At 37.5% G+C, this 18,256-nt stretch overlaps 1 non-coding gene across 1 annotated transcript; it reads right to left on the bottom strand.

Annotated features, from left to right (window-relative positions):
- Positions 1–4,992: 4,992 nt before the first annotated feature.
- Positions 4,993–5,100, bottom strand: LOC112764398 (small nucleolar RNA R71). Its single transcript, XR_003183152.1, has one exon. It is a non-coding gene; the product is annotated as a small nucleolar RNA R71 (small nucleolar RNA).
- Positions 5,101–18,256: the final 13,156 nt, after the last annotated feature.

The following is an 18,256-nucleotide window of genomic DNA, read 5'->3' as shown; positions in this document are numbered from 1 at the left end:
GAAGTACAAAAAGAATGACAGACTAGACTAGAGGTGCGAAAATCCATCCTTGGGCCCACTTTGGTTGAGTACTTGGGCTGAGTTTGGCGTCCAACTTTGAGAAATGGGCATTGAACACCCATTAGGGGGTGATTGGTGCTGCCTTTCTTCTTGGTGGGCGTTGAACGCCACAAAGGGGGTGATTCTTGGGCGTTCAACGTTAGCTTGTTTCCTTGGGGCATTGAACGCCAGCCAGGGGGTAGCTCCTTGGCGTTCAATGCCCAATATGGGCAGGCTCCTTCAAAAAAAAGTATATACCATTATATATTTCTGGAAAGCTCTAAAAGTTAGCTTTCCAACGCTATTAAGAAAACGTTATTTTGACCTTTGTAGCTCCAAAAATGTTCATTTGAGTGCATGAAGGTTAGAATCTAACAGAATCTGCTATGCTTTCCTTGCCTTTGAATCAGACTTTGCCAAAGCTCCTCAATTTCAGTCAGAAATTATCTGAAATCTTCAGAAAACACAACAACTCAAAGTAGAATCCAAAAATATGAATTTCGCACTAAAACTTATGAAAACATAATAAAACTTAAACAAAACATAACTAAAACAATATGAAAATGATGCCAAAAAGTGTATAAAATATCCGCTCATCAGTAGAGAACCGAAATTCTCTCACTTTCCCCCTCCTCCAACAAAGCAAGCTTCATTGGCATCCCACAACACATTCACACACTGAGCACAACATTTGTCATCTTAAATTAGGACACATACCCATGCATAAATTGATTTTACTGAAGAAATATTATCTTTTTATAGATTATATTGCTTCAAAACTTCCTTGTGACTCATGTCATTTTGCAAAATGAAAGAAATTATCTTTTGACTGTGGTGGATGGCAAGAGCAGATTCACTTGAATTTTTTTTATGAAAACCAAATCTGAGGCATCACAAATTGGTTATTAATTTTGTGAATTTTATCAGAGTATAATTTGAAAAACAAGTTAAGTGTATAAGGACTGACAATGGGACAGAATTCACTCTAAAATATTTTTTTGCATCAACTGGCATTTTACACCAAACTCCTTGTGTAGAAACACCAGAGCAAAACAGGATTGTAGAGCGAAAATACCAGCACATTTTAGGTGTTGCTAGAGGACTATTATTTCAATAAGGAATTCTACATTATTTTTGGTAATACGCAGTTACTCACGCTATTCACTAAATTAATAGGCTGCCCAGTGATGAGCGGATAATTTATACGCTTTTAGGCATTGTTTTTAATATGTTTTTAGTATGTTTTAGTTAGTTTTTATTATATTTTTATTAGTTTTTATTTAAAATTTAATTTAGTTTGTGTGTTTTTTTGTGATTTCAGGTATTTTCTGGCTGAAATTGAGGGACCTGAGCAAAAATCTGATTCAGAGGCTGAAAAGGACTGCAGATGCTGTTAGATTCTAACCTCCCTGCACTCGAAGTGAATTTTATGAAGCTACAGACACCCAATTGGTGCGCTCTCAATTGCGTTGGAAAGTATACATCCTGAGCTTTCCAGAAATATATAATAGTTCATACTTTTCCCGGGATTTGATGGCCCAAATTGGCGTTCCAAATCAGCTCAAGACTGCCCGGCGTTTAACGCCGGAACTGGCACAAAAGTGGGAGTTAAACGCCCAAAATGGCACAAAAACTGACGTTTAACTCCAAGAAAAGTCTCTACACATAGAAGCTTCAATGCTCATCCCAGGCACACACCAAGTGGGCCCGGAAGTGGATTTTTACGTCATTTACTCATATTTGTAAACCCTACGCTACTAGTTCTCTATAAGTAGGACCTTTTGCTATTGTATTTTCATCTTTTGATCAATTTAGATCTTAGGATCATCTTTGGACGTCTAGTTCTTAGATCATGGGGGCTAGCCTCACGGCCATGCCTAGACCTTGTTCTTATGTATTTTCAACGGTGGAGTTTCTACACAACATAGATTAAGGTGTGGAGCTCTGCTGTACCTCGAGTATTAATGCAATTACTATTGTTCTTCTATTCAATTCAGCTTATTCTTGTTCTAAGATATTCATTTGCACCCAAGAACATGATGAATGTGATGATTATGTGATGCTCATCATCATTCTCGCTTATGAACGCGTGCCTGACAACCACTTCCGTTCTACATGCAAACAAGGCTTGAGTGGATATCTCTTGGATTCCTTAATCAGAATCTTCATGGTATAAGCTAGAATTGATGCTGGCATTCTTGAGAATCCGAAAGGTCTAAACCTTGTCTGTGGTATTCTGAGTAGGATTCAAGGATTGAATGACTGTGACGAGCTTCAAACTCATGATTGTGGGGCGTTAGTGACAGACGCAACAGAATCACTGGATTCTATTCCGACATGATCGAGAACTGACAGATGAATAGCCGTGCTGTGACAGAGCGCATTGAACATTTTCACTGAGAGGACAGGACTGTAGCCATTGACAACGGTGATGCCCAACATACAGCTTGCCATGGAAAGGAGTAAGAAGGATTGGATGAAGACAGTAGGAAAGCAGAGAGACGGAAGGGACAAAGCATTTCCATACACTTATCTGAAATTCTCACCAATGAAGTACATAAGTATCTCTATCTTTATTTTATGTTTTATTTATCTTTTAATCATTAATCCTCCATAACCATTTGAATCTGCCTGACTGAGATTTACAAGATGACCATAGCTTACTTCATACCAACAATCTCTGTGGGATCAACCCTTACTCGCGTAAGGTTTATTACTTGGATGACCCAATGCACTTGCTGGTTAGTTGTGCGAAGTTGTGATAAAGAGTTGAGATTGCAATTGAGCGTACCATGTTGATGGCGCCATTGATGATCACAATTTCGTGCACCAAGTTTTTGGCACCGTTGCCGGGGATTGTTCGAGTTTGGACAACTGACGGTTCATCTTGTTGCTTAGATTAGGTATTTTTCTTCAGAGTTCTTAAGAATGAATTCTAGAATTTCAAGGTGATGTTCTTATCATCACAAAAGCTGATTGATTCTCATCAATTTAGCCCTTGAATGTAATGTCCTGCTGAAGCTTGGCTAGCCATGTCTAATCTTTTTAGACTGAAGCTTTAGACTAACATTGCATGATTCCTGGAATTCTCATTAAGAATTTTGATATCCTTATTTTTCTTTCTCCACATAATTTTCGAAAAATCCAAAAAAAAAATTACAAAGTCATAAAAATAAAAAATATTTTATGTTTCTTGTTTGAGTCTAGTGTCTCATTTTAAGTTTGGTGTCAATTGCATGTTTTTGTTCTTCTTGCATTTTTCATGTGTCTACATTGATCTTCAAGTTGTTCTTGATGATTTACTTGCTCTGATCTTTAAATTCTCTTGTTTTGTGTGTTTTGTTGTTTCTCATATGCATTCTCAATTTGTTAGTGTCAATAGTATACAAACTTCTAAGTTTGGTGTCTTGCATGCATTGTTTATTTGATTTTAGTTGCATTTTGATTATTCCTCATCATTAAAAATCCAAAAATTTTTCAAAACTGTGTCTTTTCTAGTCAATAATATAGAGAATTGAAGATTCAGAACATACATCAGAGGAATCACATAGAAAAAGCTGGGCGTTCAAAACGCCCAGTGAGGAAGGAAAACTGGCGTTTAAACGCCAGCCAGGGTATCTGGCTGGGCGTTTAACACCCAAAAGGGTAGCATTTTGGGCGTTAAACACCAGAATGGATACCATTCTGGGCGTTTAATGCCAGGATGGCACAAAAGGGAAGATTTTGTTTTTAATTCAAATTTTTTTCATGTTTCCATAATTTTTTAAAATCAAATCTTTTTCAAATCATATCTTTTCAGTCATATATTTTCAAAATCAATTTCTTTCCATTTTTCAAAAATACTTGCTAACAATTAATGATTTGATTCAACATTTCAAGTGTGTTGCCTTTTCTGTTGAGAAAGGTTTAATGTCTGAATCATATCTTTTAAATTTCTTGTTAGCCAAGTCATTAATTTAAAAAAAATCAAATCTTTTTAAATTGTTTTTCAATCATATCTTTTTAAAACCATAACTTTTCAATCATATCTTCTCAATCACATCTTTTTCAAAATAGTTTTCAAATCATATCTTTTTGATTTCTAATTTCAAAATCTTTTTCAAAAAAATCACTTTATTTCTTTCTCAATCTTAGTTTTCGAAAATCATCAATCAAATTTTCAAAATTTCTTTTAATTATTTTAAAATCTTTTACCTTAATTTCAAAAAAATTCTTCCCCTCTTCTCACATTCTTCTATTTATGGACTAACACTCCTCCACTATCAACAATTCGAACTCTATCTCTCTTGATAAGTTCGAATTCTTCTTCTTCTACCCCCTCCTTCTATTCTTCTTTTCCTTTGACATCTCAAGGAATCTCTATACTGTGACATAGAGGATTCCATATTTTCTTGTTCTCTTCTCTTTCATATGAGCAGGAGCAAAGACAAAAGCATTCTTGTTGAGGCTGACCCTGAACCTGAAAGGACCTTGAAGTGAAAGCTAAGAGAAGCTAGAGCACTACTCTCTGTAGAGGACCTAACAGAAATCTTCAAACTAGAAGAAGACATGGCAGCCAAAAACAACAACAATGCCAACAATGCAAGGAAGGTGTTGGGTGACTTTACTGCACCTACTCCTGACTTCTATGGGAGAAGCATCTCTATCCCTGCCATTGGAGCAAACAACTTTGAGCTTAAGCCTCAATTAGTTTCTCTAATGCAACAGAATTGCAAGTTACATGGACTTCCATTGGAAGATCCTCATCAGTTTTTAGCTGAATTCTTGCAAATCTGTGACACTGTTAAGACCAATGGGGTTGACCCTGAGGTCTACAGACTTATGCTATTCCCTTTTGCTGTAAGAGACAGAGCTAGGATATGGTTGGACTCACAACCTAAAGAAAGCCTGAACTCTTGGGAAAAGCTAGTCAATGCCTTCTTGGCAAAGTTCTTTCCACCTCAAAAATTGAGTAAGCTTAGAGTGGAAGTCCAAACCTTCAGACAAAAGGAAGGTGAATCCCTCTATGAAGCTTGGGAAAGATACAAACAATTGATCAGAAAGTGTCCTTCTGACATGCTTTCTGAATGGAGCATCATAGGTATCTTCTATGATGGTCTGTCTGAACTGTCCAAGATGTCATTGGATAGCTCTGCTGGAGGATCTCTTCATCTGAAGAAGACGCCTGCAGAAGCTCAAGAACTCATTGAAATGGTTGCAAATAACCAATTCATGTACACTTCTGAAAGGAATCCTGTGAACAATGGGACGAATCAGAAGAAAGGAGTTCTTGAGATTGATACTCTGAATGCCATATTGGCTCAGAATAAAATATTGACTCAGCAAGTCAATATGATTTCTCAAAGTCTGTCTGGAATGCAAGCTGCACCAGGCAGTACTAAGGACGCTTCATCAGAAGAAGAAGCTTATGATCCTGAGAACCCATCAATGGAAGAGGTGAATTACATGGGAGAACCCTATGGAAACACCTATAATCCTTCATGGAGAAATCATCCAAATCTCTCATGGAAGAATCAACAGAGACCTCAACAAGGTTTCAACAACAATAATGGTAGAAGAAACAGGTTTAGCAATGGCAAGCCTTTTCCATCATCTTCTCAGCAACAGACAGAGAATTCTAAGCAGAGCCACTCTGACTTAGCAACCATGGTCTCTGATCTAATCAAAACCATCCAAAGTTTCATGACTGAAACAATGTCCTCGATTAGAAACTTGGAGGCACAAGTGGGTCAGCTGAGTAAGAAAGTTACTGAACTCCCTCCTAGTACTCTTCCAAGCAATATAGAAGAGAATCCAAAAGGAGAGTGTAAGGCCATCAACATGGCCAAAATTGGAGAGGAGGAAGAGACAGTGACCGCCACTGAGGAAGACCTCAATGGACGTCCACTGGCCTCCAATGAGTTCCCTGATGAGGAACCATAGGAATCTGAGGCTCACACTGAGACCATAGAGATTCCATTGGATTTACTTCTGCCATTCATGAGCTCTGATGAGTATTCTTCCTCTGAAGAGGATGAAGATGTCATTGAAGAGCAAGTTGCTAAGTACCTTGGAGTAATCATGAAACTAAATGACAAGTTATTTGGTAATGAGACTTGGGAGGATGAACCTCCTTTGCTCACCAAAGAACTGGATGACTTGACTAGGCAGAGATTACCTCAAAAGAGACAGGACCCTGGAAAGTTTTCAATACCTTGTACAATAGGCACCATGACCTTCAAGAAGGCTCTGTGTGACCTAGGGTCAATCATCAACCTCATGCCTCTCTCTGTAATGGAGAAGCTAGGGATCTTTGAGGTGCAAGCTACAAGAATCTCATTAGAGATGGCAGACAATTCAAGAAAACAAGCTTATGGACTTGTAGAGAATGTTCTGGTAAAGATTGAAGACCATTACATCCCTACTGATTTTATAGTCCTAGAGACTGGGAAGTGCATGGATGAATCCATCATCCTTGGCAGACCCTTCCTAGCCACAGCAAAGGCTGTGATTGATGCTGATAGAGGAGAATTGATCATTCAAGTGAATGAAGAATCCTTTGTGTTTAAGGCTCAAGGATATCCCTCTGTAACCATGAAGAGGAAGCATGAAGAGCTTCTCTCAAAACAGAGTCAAACAGAGCCCCCACAGTCAAACTCTAAGTTTGGTGTTGGGAGGCCACAACCAAATTCTAAGTTGGTGTTGAACCCCCACAGTCAAATTCTAAGTTTGGTGTTGGGAGATTCCAACATTGCTCTGAACATCTGTGAGGCTCCATGAGAGCCCACTGTCAAGCTACTGACATTAAAGAAGCGCTTGTTGGGAGGCAATCCAATGTTATATTTATCTATTTTCCTTTTGTTATTTTATGTTTTCTGTAGGTTGATGATCATGTGAAGTCACAAAAACAATTGAAAAAGCAAAAACAGAATGAAAAACAGCACACCCTGGAGGAAAAACTTACTGGCGTTTAAACGCCAGTAAGGGCAGCAAATGGGCGTTTAACGCCCAGTCTGGCACTATTCTGGGCGTTTAACGCCAGAAAGGGGCACCAGACTGGCGTTTAACGCCAGGAATGGGCAAGAAGCTGGCGTTAAACGCCAGAAAAGGGTAGAAGCCCGGCATTTAACGCTAGGATTGGCAGAAAAGGCATTTTTGCACGCCACTTGGTGCAGGGATGAGCTATCCTTGACACCTCAGGATCTGTGGACCCCACAGGATCCCCACCTACCCCACCACTCTCTCTCTTCTTCACCCATTCACCAATCACCTCAATACCTCTTCCCCAAAAACCCCTCACCTATCAAATCCCACCATTCTCTTCACCACTCACATCCATCCTTCATAAAACCCCACCTACCTCACCATCCAAATTCAAACCACTTTCCCTCCCAAACCCACCCATAATGGCCGAACCCTACCCCCCTCTCCACCCATATATAAATCCTTCTTCACTCCTTCATTTCCACACAACCTAAACACTACTTCTCCCCCTTGGCTAAACCACAAAGCCCCCTCCATCTCCTCTTTTTCTTCTTCTTCTACTCTCTTCTTTCTTCTTTTGCTCGAGGACGAGCAAACCTTCTAAGTTTGGTGTGGTAAAAGCGTCGCTTTTCATTTTTCCATAACCATTTTTGGCATCTAAGGCCGGAGAAACCTCTAGAAAGAGGAAAGGGAAGGCAAAAGCTTCCACCTCCGAGTCATGGGAGATGGAGAGATTCATCTAAAGGGTGTATCAAGACCACTTCTATGAAGTTGTGGCCATGAAGAAGGTGATCCCCGAGGTCCCTTTCAAACTCAAAAAGAGTGAATATCCGGAGATCCAACATGAGATCCAAAGAAGAGGTTGGGAAGTTATTACCAACCCCATTCAACAAGTCGGAATCTTAATGGTTCAAGAGTTCTATGCCAATGCATAGATTACCAAGAACCATGATCAAAGTGTGAACCCAGATCCAAAGAATTGGCTTACAATGGTTCGGGGGAAATGCTTAGATTTTAGTCCGGAAAATGTAAGGTTGGCATTCAACTTGCCCATGATGCAAGGAGATGAACACCCTTACACTAGAAGGGTCAACTTTGATCAAAGGTTGGACCAAGTCCTCATAGACATTTGTGAAGAGGGCGCTCAATGGAAAAGAGATTCAAGAGGAAAGCCGGTTCAACTGAGAAGGCATGACCTCAAGCCCGTGGCCAGGGGATGGTTGGAGTTTATCCAACGCTCAATCATTCCCACTAGCAACCGGTCTGAAGTTACTATAGACCGGGCTATCATGATTCATAGCATCATGATTGGAGAGGAAGTAAAAGTTCATGAGGTTATATCCCAAGAACTTTATAAGGTGGTGGACAAGTCCTCTACCTTGGCAAGGTTAGCCTTCCCTCATCTCATTTGTCACCTCTGTAATTCAGTTGGAATTAATATAGAGGGAGACATCCTCATTAATGAGGACAAGCCCATCACTAAGAAGAGGATGGAGCAAACAAGATATCCCACTCATGGACATGAGGAAATTCCTCATCATGAAATCCCTGAGATGCCTCAAGGGATGCACTTTCCTCCACAAAACTATTGGGAGCAAATCAACACCTCCCTAGGAGAATTGAGTTCCAATATGGGACAACTAAGGGTGGAGCACCAAGAACATTCCATTCTCCTCCATGAAATTAGAGAAGATCAAAGAATCATGAGAGAAGATCAACAAAGGCAAGGAAGAGACATTGAGGAGCTCAAGCACTCCATAAGATCTTCAAGAGGAAGAACAAGCCGCCATCACTAAGGTGGACCCGTTCTTTAATCTCCTTGTTCTTTAATTTCCTATTTTTCGAAATTTTTATGCTTATGTTTTATTTATGTTTGTGTCTTATGATCATTAGTGTCTTAGTGTCTATGCCTTAAAGTTATGAATGTCCTATGAATCCATCACCTTTCTTAAATGAAAAATGTTCTTAATTGAAAAAGAAAAGAATTGCATGAATTTCAAATTTTATAACAGATTAATTATTTTGATGTGGTGGCAATACTTTTGACTTCTGAATGTATGCTTGAATAGTGCATATGTCTTTTGAATTTGTTGTTCATGAATGTTAAAATTGTTGGCTCTTGAAAGAATGATGGAAAAGGAGAAATGTTACTGAGGATCTGAAAAATCATCAAATTGATTCTTGAAGCAAAAAAAAGCAGTGAAAAGTTTGCAGAAAAAAAAGAGGGAGTATATGCGAAAGAAAAAAAAGAAAGGATCCAAGGCTTTGAGCATCAGTGGATAGGAGGGCCTACAGGAATAACATCCTAGCCTAAGCGGCTAAACCAAGTTGTCCCTAACCATGTGCTTGTGGCGTGAAGGTGTCAAGTGAAAACTTGAGACTGAGCGGTTAAAGTTGTGATCCGAAGCAAAAAGAGTGTGCTTAAGAACCCTGGACACCTCTAATTGGGGACTCTAGCAAAGCTGAGTCACAATCTGAAAAGGTTCACCCATTTATGTGTCTGTGGCATGGATGTATCCGGTGGTAATACTGGAAAACAGAGTGCTTTGGGCCACGGCCAAGACTCATAAAGTAGCTATGTTCAAGAATCATCATACTTAACTAGGAGAATCAATAACACTATCCGGATTCTGAGTTCCTATAGAAGCTAATCATTCTGAAATTCAAAGGATAAAGTGAGATGCCAAAACTATTCAGAGGCAAAAAGCTAAAAACCCCGCTCATCTAATTAATACTGATCTTCATAGATGTTTTTGGAATTCATTGTATATTCTCTTCTTTTTATCCTATTTGATTTTCAGTTGCTTGGGGACAAGCAACAATTTAAGTTTGGTGTTGTGATGAGCGGATAATTTAAACGCTTTTTGGCATTATTTTTAGTATGTTTTTAGTATGTTTTAGTTAGTTTTTATTATATTTTTATTAGTTTTTATTTAAAATTCACTTTTCTGGACTTTACTATGAGTTTGTGTATTTTTCTGTGATTTCAGGTATTTTCTGGCTGAAATTGAGGGACCTGAGCAAAAATCTGATTCAGAGGCTGAAAAGAACTGCAGATGCTGTTGGATTCTGACCTCCCTGCACTCGAAGTAGATTTTCTGGAGCTACAGAAGCCCAATTCGCGTGCTCTCAATTGCATTGGAAAGTCGACATCTTGGACTTTCCAGCAATATATAATAGTCCATACTTTTTCTGAGATTTGATGGCCCAAACCGGCGTTCCAAATCAGCTCAAGACTGCCTGGCGTTTAACGCCGGAACTGGCACAGAAGTGGGAGTTAAACGCCCAAAATGGCACAAAAGCTGGCGTTTAACTCCAAGAAAAGTCTCTACACATAGAAGCTTCAATGCTCAGCCCAAGCACACACCAAGTGGGCCCAGAAGTGGATTTTTACGTCATTTACTCATATTTGTAAACCCTAAGCTACTAGTTCTCTATAAGTAGGACCTTTTGCTATTGTATTTTCATCTTTTGATCAATTTAGATCTTAGGATCATCTTTGGACGTCTAGTTCTTAGATCATGGGGGCTGGCCTCATGGCCATGCCTAGACCTTGTTCTTATGTATTTTCAACGGTGGAGTTTTTACACACCATTGATTAAGGTGTGGAGCTCTACTGTACCTCGAGTATTAATGCAATTACTATTGTTCTCCTATTCAATTCAGCTTATTCTTGTTCTAAGATATTCATTTACACCCAAGAACATGATGAATGTGATGATTATGTGACGCTCATCATCATTCTCACTTATGAACGCGTGCCTGACAACCACTTCCGTTCTACATGCAAACAAGGCTTGAGTGGATATCTCTTGGATTCCTTAATTAGAATCTTCGTGGTATAAGCTAGAATTGATGCCGGCATTCTTGAGAATCCGGAAGGTCTAAACCTTGTCTGTTGTATTCTGAGTAGGATTCAAGGATTGAATGACTGTGACGAGCTTCAAACTCGCGATTGTGGGGCATTAGTGACAGACGCAAAAGAATCACTGGATTCTATTCCGACATGATCGAGAACCGACAGATGAATAGCCGTGCTGTGACAGAGTGCGTTGAACATTTTCACTGAGAGGATGGGACTATAGCCATTGACAATGGTGATGCCCAACATACAGCTTGCCATGGAAAGGAGTAAGAAGGATTAGATGAAGACAGTAGGAAAGTAGAGAGACGGAAGGGACAAAGTATCTCCATACGCTTATCTGAAATTCTCACCAATGAATTACATAAGTATCTCTATCTTTATTTTATGTTTTATTTATCTTTTAATCATTAATCCTCCATAACCATTTGAATCCGCCTGACTGAGATTTACAAGATGACCATAGCTTGCTTCATACCAACAATCTCCGTGGGATCGACCCTTACTCGCGTAAGGTTTATTACTTGGATGACCCAGTGCACTTGCTGGTTAGTTGTGCGAAGTTGTGATAAAGAGTTGAGATTGCAATTGAGCGTACCATGTTGATGGCGCCATTGATGATCACAATTTCGTGCACCACCCATTTTCACATTCCACTAGCGCTGACATTCTTGCGGTACCCACTCGTACTCCACAATGCATTGATCTTTTTCAATATGATATACCATCCACACATTATTTGCAATCACCCACACATACCACACTAATAGATTTAAATGAACATTTCTCAAGTTCAACACACTTACCAAATTCTTCACACACCATTGCACAAATTACCACACCACACAGTAACAATGCACCTGCATCACAAAACTACGACATCACACTTGACTGCATCACTAGAAGAAATCATCTGCTTATTTGAAGGACTACCATTGTATGATAACCCACGCAACTCACTCTAGCAACTTAGTCAACTCTAACTCTTTATATCCTATCTCACAACACTTGTCATGTGATAAACTAATCCCAAAATATAAGTCCCTTTTCTCTAGCCATCACCTCAAATACAGAACCTAGCACTTATGAGGAAGTGGCTGCACATGAATGTTGGAGAAAAGCAATGCAAGTTGAATTGATAGCTCTAGATCAGAACAGAACTTGGTGTCTCACTGAACTCCCAAAAGGCAAGAAAGTTGTGGGTTGTAAATGAATTTTTCGGGTAAAATTCAATGTCGATGGCACCATAGAAAGGCACAAAGCAAGGCTAGTTGCAAAAGAATTCACTCAAGTACAAGGAGTGGATTACGGTGATACTTTTAGTCCAGTTGTCAAAATGACTACTTTACGAGTACTGTTAGCATTAGCAGCTGTAAGTATAATACCCACACTTAATTGGCCCCAAGATCACTCATTCTCATAAGTAATACTATCATATTTTCAATCTCTCAAACTCACCAACACCCATAATAACAAGGAGAGAATTTCTAATATTTCAAAGAAACTTATTCATTTCATTTATAGAACACACACAATACACAAGGCATATGTGCCTTTATATAGGCAACGCTTCCTACTAAAATAATAATTTATGAACCACAAATCAATTTTGTAATGACTACCATTTCATGAGTTGGCTTCATGAATCTTCCTTCAACTTGTGCTAGAAACACAACTTGCATTCATGTAGTTTCCATAATCTTCTAATTTAGGTTGCTTGGTTTCCAATTTCAATTCAATTTTATTTTGAATTTCTTCAATTTTGTAGCATGTTGTAATTGTACTACTCTCTTGAATATTCTTGAAAAATCTTCAAACTTTCAATATGTTAGCTTCTAGAAAAATCTAGCAAATTGATGATTATTGTATTCAACTCAAACTTTGCTTCTTTAACTCTTTGACCATTTTGACTTCAACACTCTTCATGAAGATTCTAATGATGCAAATTGATTTATAATGAATAATATTGCCTCTCTTAAATCAAGCTTGCAGAATTAATTATTCCAAGCATCTTTTTCAACTTGTAAAATAACTCTGTCTTCAACGATTTTGTAAAGATATCTGCAACTTGGTCCTTTGTAGGACAATAGTCGATCTCAACTTTTTTCTCATTTACCAACTCTCTTATTTTATGAAACTGAATATCAATATGCTTTGATGTTCCATGGAATACTGAATTTTTGCAAAGTGCAATAGCAGACTTGTTATCGCAAAATATTGTTGTTGGAGTACTTTGTTTCTCATTCAATTCCTCAAGAATTCTTCTTAGCCAAACTGCTTGTGTTGCATAACTTGCTGCTGCTATATATTCTACTTCTGCTGTAGAAAGTGCTACTACTGGTTATTTCTTTGATGACCATGAGATTGCACTAGAACCAAGATGAAATGCAAATTTCGAAGTACTTTTTCTTGTTTCTATATCTCCAACCCAATCACTATCAGTATAACTAACAATATTCACTTCATTAGTATTTTCATAATAAATACCATCATTTAAAATACCTTTGATATATCGAAGAATCCGTTTTGCTGCTTGTAAATGGTTGGTACAAGGTTCCTCTATGAATTTGCCAAGCAAACTAACTCCAAACACAATATTTAGTCTGGTTGTAGTTAAGTACCTCAGATTTCTAATCAAGCTTTTGTAATATGTAGAATTTATCATTCTTCCTTTATCTTTTCTCAACAACTTGAACTTCTCTTCGACTGGAGTAGGGTCTGGCTCTGAATATTCCATCTGAAATTTCTTCAAAATATCATTTGCATATTTTCTTTGAGAAATGAAAATTCCATCATCTTTTTGAAGAATGTCGATGCCAAGAAAATAAGATATCAAGTCCATATCCGTCATTTCAAAGTGCTTTATCATAGCCTCCCTATATTCTACAATTATCTTCAAATTATTTCTAGTAAAGATTAAATCATCAATATAAAGACACACGATCAAGATATCTCCAGGTTCAACGAACTTGATATAAAGCGTATGCTCAAATGGACATCTTTTGAAACCATTCTGAGTGAAATAAGAAATCAATCTTCTTATACCACACTCTTGGTGCTTGCTTTAACACGTACAAAGCTTTCTTCAACTTGTAAACTTTATCTTCTTCTCCAAGAACTTCATATCCTGCAGGTTACTCAACATACACTTATTCTTTTAAAGTGCCACTTAGAAATGCATACTTAACATCCATTTGATGTATCTTCCACTTATTTTGAGCCGAGAGTAAAATAATCATACGAATACTATCTAATCTAGCAACAGAAGCAAATACTTCAAAATAATCGATGCTTGGCTTTTGTTTATATCCCTTAGCAACTAATCTTGCTTTGAAACGATCAACTTCACCGTTGGGTTTGTACTTAGTTTTGTAAACCCACTTTACTCTAATCGGCTTCTTATCTGCTGGCGATTCTGTCAGCTTCCATGTGTCATTCTTTTCAATGGCATGAATATTCTCATCCATTACTTTCTTCTAATTGTTGTCTTTAGAGGCTTCTTGAATGTTCAACGGCTCACAATTTGAAAATAGAGCAAAATTTATGATTTCTTCATCAGATAGATCATTGTCATTGCCAACTTCATAATCTGCTAATCTATCAGGTAGTCTCCACTCTCTTTAAGGTCTTCTAGATGATTCTGGTTGTTCAGTTGTATTCAGTTGTCTTTCTTCTTCATCATCACGTGTATTTTAAATTACAATTGGTTACTTTTCTGTCTTTGTATCCCAGTCCCACATGCCTTTCTCGTCAAATGTCACGTCTCTGTTGATGATTACTTTCTTGGTTTCTGGATTATATTGCTTGTATGCTTTTGAGTCTGTGCTATAGTCGATAAAGATACACTTCTCACCTTTGTCATCTAACTTCTTCCTTTATTGATCTAGTACGTGGGCATAAGCTATACACCCAAAGACTCTGAAATAATGGATGGAAGGCTGTTTTCCACTCCAAGCTTCCTATGGAGTTTTATCTCGAACACTCTTTGTTGGACACCTGTTTAAAATATGAACTGTTGTTACGACTGCTTCTGCCCAAAATTCTTTAGGCATTTATTTTAACCTGTGCATGCATCTGACCATATCCATGATGGTTCTATTCTTTCTTTCTGCAACTCTATTTTGTTGAGGAGTATATCTAGTTGTTAGTTGGTGTTGAATTCCGTGTTGCTTAAAGTAATTAGAACACGCAAGATATTCTGTTCCTCTGTCTATCCTGAGAATTTTAATTTTACAACCACTTTGTTTTTTGATACACGCCTTGAATGTCTTAAAGACATCACATGCTTCTGATTTTTGCTTCAGAAAGTATACCCATATATATCTATTAAAATCATCAATAAAAGTGATAAAGTACCTACTACCACCGTTACTTGAAACTTCTACAGAACAAAGATCTGAATACACAATTTCAAGTAATCTTCTAGCTCTCCATGAATTTCTTATAGGGAATGGATCTTTGTGCTTCTTTTCCAGTTGACAAATCTCACAAATATAATTGGGAATATGAACCCGTGGTAGACCAAAAATAAGTCCTTTTCTTGACAGGTAGTTCAGGCCAGAAAAATGAAAATGTCCAAACCACATATGCCACAGCCAGTTTTCATCAAGTATCACAGAACTCATGCAAGAGGGATTAACATGTTGAATTTTTAACATAAACATTCTGTTTGAAGTCATCTTTGATTTATCTATAAACCTTCCATTGGTGTCAAATACAGTGCAATATCTACAATAAGTTATCATCTTATATCCCTTCTCAGATAATTGCCTCATACTTAGTAAATTGTAATCAAGTTCAGGAGCATAGAAAACATCAGAAATATAACTCAGAGAACCATACTTCAATCTAATTGGTATGTGCCATTTTCCTTCAATAGGGATCTTTGTACTATTACCAAACTTCAATAATATTTTGACTGAATCATCTAATAAAGAAAATAACTCCTTTCTACCAGACATATGATTACTGTAAGCATTATCCAAGTACCATATATTTTCATCTTCAGCACATGAATTACTTGTAAAAATAAAGTCTGAGTACCCGAATTATCATTAGTATTTTGATGCTGATTTTCTACGTGTACTTGATTATTATTCACCATTTTGAATCTGCAATCTGCTGCTTTGTGCCCATACTTTCCATAATGAAAGCATTTAAAATTGGTTCTTTCTTGATAAAAATTGCCTCGACCTCTTCCTCGGTTGACAGGCCTGAAATTCGTTCCACCTCTTTCTTGATTAGGTAGTGTAAAATTATTGTAACTTCCTTAGTTGTAATTGCCACGACCTCTTCCTCTAAAACTTCCTCTGCCTTTACTTTGAAAATTAAAATCATGACCTCGTCCTTCTTGTGTATGGCTTGATTCTGCAGCATTGTTTAAATTCACTCGACTTTTCAGTGCTTCCTCGGTTGATTTTTCTGACTTCTCTAGTATTCTATTGATCTAGCTTTCCATGGTTCCCTGTAACTCTGCAATCATCATGACTTCATCGGCATGGTGCGAAGAATTTTCTCCACCACTTTGATATCGGGCATATCTTCTCCACAGACTCTCATCTTATTGACAAGATCTGTAACACGAGTAAAATATTGCTCAACAGTTTTTGAGCTAGACATCTCTTACCTTTCATATTCTCTTCTCAAAGACTGTAACTTTGCTTTCTGAGCTTTATCTACGCCTTTATATGACAGCTTCAACGTGTTCCATGATTCTTTTACACTTTTGGCATTTGCTATTTTGCCAAACACAGTATAATCTACACCTTGATGAATTTGAGATAACGCCAATTCATCTCTCCTCTATTGGGCAGCATCTGCTCCTTCTTACAAACCCAGTTCAATGAAATTCTATAGGTTCCGGGCCTTCAAATGGGTAGACATCAAAGTCTTCCAATAACTATAATCAAGTTTTCCATCTAATTTAGGACCGGACCACACAATATTAAAAGTGTTTGCCATACCGACTCTATGAATCAACAGTTATGTGAGAACTCTTCCACACCTCACAAACTCTTAAACACCAGGCGCTAGAGTAACCAGCTTTGATACCAAATATAAGTATAATACCCACACTTAATTGGCCCCAAGATCGCTCATTCTCAAAAGTAACACTATCATATTTTCAATCTATCAAACTCACCAACACTCATAATAATAAGGAGAGAATTTCTAATATTTCAAAGAAACATATTCATTTCATTTATGGAATACACACAATACACAAGGCATATGTGCCTTTATATAGGCAATGCTTCCTACTAAAATAATAATTTATGAACCACAAATCAATTTTATAATGACCACCATTTCATGAGTTGACTTCATGAATCTTCCTTCAACTTGTGTTAGAAACACAACTTGTATTTATGTAGTTTCCATAATCTTCTAATTTAGGTTTCTTGATTTCTAATTTCAATTCAATTTTATTTTGAATTTCTTCAACGTTGTAGCATGTTGTAGTTGTACTACTCTCTTGAAAAATATTCAAACTTCCAATATGTTAGCTTCTAGCAAAATCTAGCAAATTGATGATTATTGTATTCAACTCAAACTTTGCTTCTTTAACTCTTTGACCATTTTGACTTCAACACTCTTTATGAAGATTCTAATGATGCAAATTGATTTATAATGAGTAATATCAGCTGTAAAGAAATGGAATTTGAAATAGCTAGATGTCAATACTGCCTTCCTTCATGGAGATTTGGACAAGGAAGTATATGAAGATACTACCCAGTTTGGCTGTGTCACAACCAGATTTGGTTTGTAAATTGCAAAAGTCTATATATGGGTTTAAGCAAGCAAGAAGACAATGGAACATTAAGCTGACTCAGACTCTTGTTGATGCTGGTTATAAGCAATTTTTTTATGATCATCAAGAAACAATCCGAAAGCTTCACTGCCATTCTAATATATGTTGATGACTTGGTTTTAACCAGGAATAACATTAGCAAAATCAATTCCATCAAGCAATTTTCAATGACAAATTCAAAATAAAGGATCTTGGTGATCTCAAATACTTCTTGGGAATGGAAGTAGCACGCTCTAACTCTGCTTTCTGCGTACTCCAATATTTAAAAGGCAGGCCTGCAACTGGTCTATTCTTCTCCTCTACTTCTAATCTGTATTTCACCGGATTTGTCGATGCTAATTGGGCTACATATGCCGATACTCGTCGTTCCATTTTCGGTTATTGCTTTATGCTTAGGAACTCTCTCATTAGCTGAAAGAGTAAGAAGAAAACCACCGTTGCCAAGTCCTTTTTAGAAGCTGAATATAGGTTTTTGCTGTTGCCACTTGTGAAGCTAGTTGGTTATCTTTCTTAATGAATTTTATTAGTTTGCTGTTTCAAAAGTATATCACTCTATTCTATGATAACCAGTCATCCATTCA

The sequence above is a fragment of the Arachis hypogaea genome, chromosome 2, assembly GCF_003086295.3.
Source record: "Arachis hypogaea cultivar Tifrunner chromosome 2, arahy.Tifrunner.gnm2.J5K5, whole genome shotgun sequence".
NCBI lineage: Eukaryota > Viridiplantae > Streptophyta > Magnoliopsida > Fabales > Fabaceae > Arachis > Arachis hypogaea.
This window is presented reverse-complemented; position numbering and strand designations above follow the sequence as displayed.